General features: G+C 43.1%; 1 protein-coding gene across 3 annotated transcripts in view; it reads left to right on the top strand.

Moving 5' to 3' along the window:
- The first annotated feature begins 2,706 nt into the window (after positions 1-2,706).
- The window catches only part of DNAI3 (dynein axonemal intermediate chain 3), a 32,077-nt gene continuing 28,783 nt past the window's right edge, over positions 2,707-6,000 (top strand). For 2 of the 3 annotated variants that reach the window (XR_008330988.1, XM_053391872.1), the window contains exon 1: positions 2,707-2,814. The gene's annotated coding sequence lies outside the window, so the exon portion shown is untranslated. The remainder of the gene's footprint in view (positions 2,815-6,000) is intronic. The other variant, XM_053391873.1, reaches the window with a different exon arrangement.

The following is a 6,000-nucleotide window of genomic DNA, read 5'->3' as shown; positions in this document are numbered from 1 at the left end:
CACAGAATATGTGGGCCGCAGAGCGAATTACATTTCCACGCTGTAAATTCAAGTGTTTGCAATATTTTTAATGTTATTTAATATGCACACAATCAGTATATTGAACTTATATAATTAAATGCACCATTAATATATTTAATAGAGGTAGTTATTAAATAAATTTGATACACAAACAGATGGATGAGTTTCATTAGCAAAGCTGACTCAAAAAAATATATCAATTTTAAGGCTTAAATATGTTTTTTTCCTGAATGTTGCCACCATTCCAACAGAACGCAGCAAAACAGGTAATATAGACTGGAGAGGTGCTGCAGTTCTGTTCACCTGCTTTTCTCCATGAGGTGCACAGGTGGGTGGGAGAGAGGAAATTTATAGCACCCTGGGAATACACCCATCCTTGCAGAACGTGAGCTGCATTTACTATTGTAGACTAATTAAAAGGTACTTCCAGCAAGTATCGAGAGTCAATACTTTAATAATAGACCTCTGGGAGAAGGGAGTGCCACAATGATTGTTCAGTTAAAAATAACTTTCTAAATCCCTTTTGCTGTTTGAACTTGTTGTACTGATGTCATAGGGACACTCTAGTGGTGGAAGAAATGAGGGAAGGCAGTATCTGTGGTATACATAGTGCCTAATAGACCAAGATCTGCCCCTTCTTGAATGGTGCCCAGGGGGTCATAGGTGGTCAGATGCTGGAACAAAGGCATAGTGTCCCCTGTGACCTGTCTGGGTGAGGTGGCAGGCCATTATTCTGCCTGGATAGCTCAGTGGTGCTAATAACGCCAGGGTTGGAGGTTCAATCCTCATATGGGACAACTGCATTGCAGGGGATTGGACTAGAGTCACATGATCCTCAGGGTCCCTTCCAACTATGCAGTTCTGTGAATGAAACATACTATAGCTACGGAACTTCCCGAGCAGTTATCAAGGGCATCCCCTCGTGTTCTGCATTAAAGCAGCCAAGCCTCGAGTTTATGGCCGCATAAACTCCGGGTTTTAGATTATGACTGGATAGCATTACACACTTGCACTTTTCTCATAAGATATGGGCTGTGGAATGCATATCTCGCCATCACTGGCATCTGAGCTTCTTCCAGGCACACCTGCAGACCCAGAAGCACTCCGAAATAGCAAACATGGGAGCATCCAAATCCTGTCTCCTCATCTACACACAACGATTCTTATGACTTCTATTCAGCTTTAGTTATCTCACCTACAGCTGGTGCCCCACCATGGCCAGATTTATTGTTAAGCTCATAATGCGCAGTATATTTCCACCTCATAATTATTAAAATCCCAGAGGAATCCAAGAATTCCACAGGGCAGAAAGGTGTGATTTCAAGAAGGCTGAAACCCCCACACTTTGTAGTTTAGAAATTAAGCACAAGATGGATAAGTACACAAAACTTCCTGTAGTTCTTGCTCTCTACCCAGGAAATTTGGATATGGTTAGAGTTATTGAATAGTGAAGGAAAGGCTCTCTACACAGTCTGTATTGGCATTACCGTTACTTCGTAATTAATGTATCAATGCAGCATAGCTTTAGGGAAACTTTTAATGACTGTAAATTTTTCTTTCTTTTTGAGCTGTAGGCAGTGGCGTAGCGTGGGGGGTGCAGGGGGTGCCGGCCGCACCGGCCGCAACATCTGGGGGTTAGGGTTAGGGGCGCAAATCCACGGGTTAGGGGGCGCAAATCCACTGGTTAGGGGGCGCAAATTACTTGCCTTGCCCCGGGTGCTGACAACCCACGCTACGCCACTGGCTGTAGGTTATCGCATTACCAATTACAATCAATTTAGAAATTCAAGATCAGTCTCACTGGTACCAAGATGTCGAGATTTATTCATTTTATTCGTCATAGCCACCGTTTTAAAAGATGGTGACCAAATTATAAGATTAGAAATATAACCCAAAATAAGTATCGACCTGGGCACCTTGGAATTTGTTTTTGTTATTAAAAAGTCTCTGGAAATACATTGGTGTTATAAAGATGTCTGGAGATACGTGTTTTTTTTAAAAGATGTACAGTCTTTGTGAAAACATTTTATGTAACAGCAATTGTGTCAGTCGTTCCTCGTTCTCTCTCCCTCCCAAATTCAGGAAAGAAAACTGCATGCAAGTTTAGTTCCTGAATCTTTAATGAAATCTCCTTTTCGGTCACAAAGTAACAATTATAGGGAGCAATCTCTTGCTAGGGGAGAGCTACTCTGAATAGCTTCCTTTGACTGCATCTCCGCAGATGTAATCCAAATAACGCTCAAGTATAATTAAGCTCTTGAAAGTTATTAGATGAGCAAGTCAGCCACAGACGCGAAGGCATATTTTGCTGCAGTGATCCAGCCGCCTTCTCTTGCTTTCCCAATGGCTCAGCACGTTTTATCTTTCGAAATAAAATTGAAAATAAAATACAAACGCTTTAAGGATAGGAAAAAAAGAACTGCAAGCTGAAAAGTGGACGTTTGGTACTTCAAAGGAAGCGCCAACGACGAGCTCCAATGAATCGCACCCCAAACCTGCGCAAAAAGAAAACTACAATTCCTCCTCCTCTTTCCACCTGTGGCTGCGAGAAGGCCAGAGCAAGTGCATGCTGGGAGTTGTAGTCCTCTCGATTTTTCCCAGCGTCGTTTGTCGAAGCGTCCAATGGCTCTTTCCTCCAGGAGGGACGGGTTAAGCCCTTCGAATGCTTATTGGCTCTTTCAACTGCCAGTCTTTAATAGCAACTGTTGATCATAGCAACTGAACGACGCCGGCTGTAGGAAGGCGGCATTCAGATTGGGAAGCGGACGGAGGGTGGGGGACGCTGCAAAGCAGGTAAGGAGCGGGGACAGTGCAACTTCGGGCGGGGGGGGCAGCTGCGTTGGGGCACCCCAAGTCTCCCATGGAGCCAGCTAGGTCGCTGACCGGGAGCTTGCAGGTTGCAGCCAGAGTGTGCAAGCATGCCCTAGTTCTTTATCCGAGCTATTCCTTCAAAGTCTTTCGTTTCATTGGCGTCTCATCTAATTCCTTAGAAATGCACCTTCAGCCGTGCTGTGCATGCCTGGTCACCAATCTGAATATTGCACCCAGTGCTATTTTTCTAGGGAAAACAGGTGCTGGAACTCCTCATGAACGCCTCCCTTGTTCTCTTATAATGGCAATGGCGCCCACCGGTGAGTTCCAGCTGGGGAGAAAAAAACCCTGATTGCACCCACTGCATAGATGGGGAACTGATGGCATGCTCTCATCCTGCCCAGATCTAAACACTCAGCTAGCCCATAATTATACTTCAAATTTAGCTTGGCATCTGTTTATGTGAACTCTGGGCCAACCTACACTGTGCTACTTCCCTCTGGCTTAAGGAGGAGGAAGAAACAGAATTGCTTGATTCAGGGTTTCCCAAACTTGGGTCTCTGGCTGCTGTTGGACTATAATTCCCATCATTCCTAGCTAGCAGGAACTATGGTCTGGGATGATGGGAACTGTGGTCCAAACACAGCCGGAAACCCAACTTTCGGGGTTTGGGAAACCCTGCAGAGGCCACATCCACACCCTTTAAAGCACATTACTCCCCCCAGGGAATCCTGGAAAGTGCAATTTACTGCATTCACAGAGCTACAGTTCCCAGAATCCTTTGGGTGGGGGCATGCTTTTTAAATGTATGGTGTAGATGTGACAAGAGCCAGAGACACTTCATTCATTTGGCGAAGTCTTTTCCAGAGCTACTGACTGGGAAGAGGCTATTGTGGAGGCTTATAGACTACAATGGCAGTACATTCACACAGGGAGTTTACTGATTAGTTCAAGACTAATCAACTGCACCTGCAAGTGAAGTAATCATTTTCAACACATGTGTCAGAGTAGGGGAATTACAGAGTCAAGAAAAGTGGCAATCTGCATAGGGCAGGTTTGGGGAACCAGTTCCTCTTCAAATGTTGCTGAACTACAACTTCCATTATCCCTGGCCATTGGCCATTCTGACTGGGACTGATGGGAATTGGTGTCCAATGACTTCTGGAAGGTCACACAAGTTCCCCTGTCCCTGACACTGAGGAATATTACACAAAACCAGGGCTTTTTTTCACTGCAACTCAGGTCCAGCACCTCTCAAGTGGGCACCATTGCCATTATAAGAGAACAATGGAAGCATTCATGTTGAGTTTTGGCACACCTCTTTTTCTACCACTGCGCAAAACTGATCCTAAAGAAAGGAAGGGAGGGGGAAATAAATAATTAAAGCACACATTATGGTTGCGGGATCAGTAATAAGTCAAGAGATATAGCTTGATAATGGCCCAGAAAAACTGGTTGATGTTTTCTCAGTCAGAGTGACTGGTTGGGAGAAATATGAAGGTTTCTCAAGCATTAATTTTGCATGTGACATATGCCTGCCATATGGAGCAAAGATGTTTTAAGGAGACAGAAGGCAAAGCTTTTTTTTTTAAAAAAAGAGAACTAAAGAATATTAAAAAATAAAAATTGTTTTGATCTGCACTCAAAAACCCTTACTATTCTCTATCCCACATGGCATCTGTAAAACATATATCTGTAGTGAAAGTTGCTTAAATTTGTTTCTGGGTAAATCTGAAAAAATGTACAAGCAGATTACAGTGGTACCTCGGGTTAAGTACTTAATTCGTTCCGGAGGTCCGTTCTTAACCTGAAACTGTTCTTAACCTGAAGCACCACTTTAGCTAATGGGGCCTCCTGCTGCCGCCGCGCTGCCAGAGCATGATTTCTGTTCTCATCCTGAAGCAAAGTTCTTAACCTGAAACACTATTTCTGGGTTAGCGGAGTCTGTAACCTGAAGCGTATGTAACCTGAGGCGTATGTAACCCGACGTACCACTGTACTTCCAGAGGGTTAGTGATATTTTGCTGCAGCAAAACAAACCAAAGAAACTTGTGGCGCTTTAAAGATTGACAAAAGTATGGTGACACAAACATATGTGGATCGCAGTGCATTTCATCACATGCTGCTGTTTGTCTGGTGGTGATATTCTGAACATATTTCCTGTTGCAAAGGCACAAAGTAGCACAGCAGTCCAATGCACAATGTAAATCCATTCAGTAACAAACATGTAAAATAATTATCACCTGCAGGATTACTGTGTGCAGTTGTGTAGAGAATTACAGCCTAAAATGATGTGACCATGGTCTGCAGCCTCTGATAATTAGTACTAAACCCTCTCTTTCATACAGACCATGGTGAAGATCCCCCACTTTCATTTCCAAATGATACAGGATTCCATTCCACATGATGCAAAATATTGAAAAGATTAACCTGACTTGAGTACTGTTATCACCTTAAGTATATTAGCAGCAAGGCCTTCCTAGGGCAAGTACACAGCAGTTGTCTTTGCAGGAAGCTCATTGGAGGAGCTGGCTGGCTAGTTAAAGGACACCTGTCTTATTTTGTAGTTTTCTGCTTCTGTAGAGATTATCCCCATAGCAACCTTGTGAGGTAGACCAGGCTGAGAGACTGTGGCTGGCCCAAAGTCACCCTGGTTGAAACCTGGTCTCTCCGGTTCTGGCCTAACACACTAATCTCTACATCACACCGACTCTCTTTACCCCAGTTTTTGACAGCGCCCTCCTCTTCCATTCATGATGTGCTCACTGAAATTGTTGAGTTTCTCCCCATTCATACCTTCATTTCCCATTACCTGGATTCACAAACTGGGTTTTTAAGAAATTATGGGCTTTCAGAAAAAAATACCAGAGGAGTCGTAGAAATATATTGTGTGGCTGCTGTACAAATTTCAAGGTTAAAATTAAAACACTCAGATATTAGATCACTTCAGTACTCAGATATTATATCTTTTTAGACTTTAGCTGTAAAAATATGAGGCAGTTTGTTTTCTGACAGAAGCATGGATCTTCAAGGACTGAGATGTCAAGTACATTTGTTAAAAAGGACTTCATGTTTTATACCTATGTATTCTGATGATTCAGTTCTTTTGTAATGAAATAAATTGCAGTCTTTAATGGGTACTGCACATAAACATGATGTTTAAATAGT

The sequence above is a fragment of the Podarcis raffonei genome, chromosome 6 (assembly GCF_027172205.1).
Source record: "Podarcis raffonei isolate rPodRaf1 chromosome 6, rPodRaf1.pri, whole genome shotgun sequence".
Taxonomy (NCBI): Eukaryota; Metazoa; Chordata; class Lepidosauria; order Squamata; family Lacertidae; genus Podarcis; species Podarcis raffonei.
Note: the sequence above shows the minus strand (reverse complement) of the source record. Positions and strands in the feature narration are given on the sequence as shown.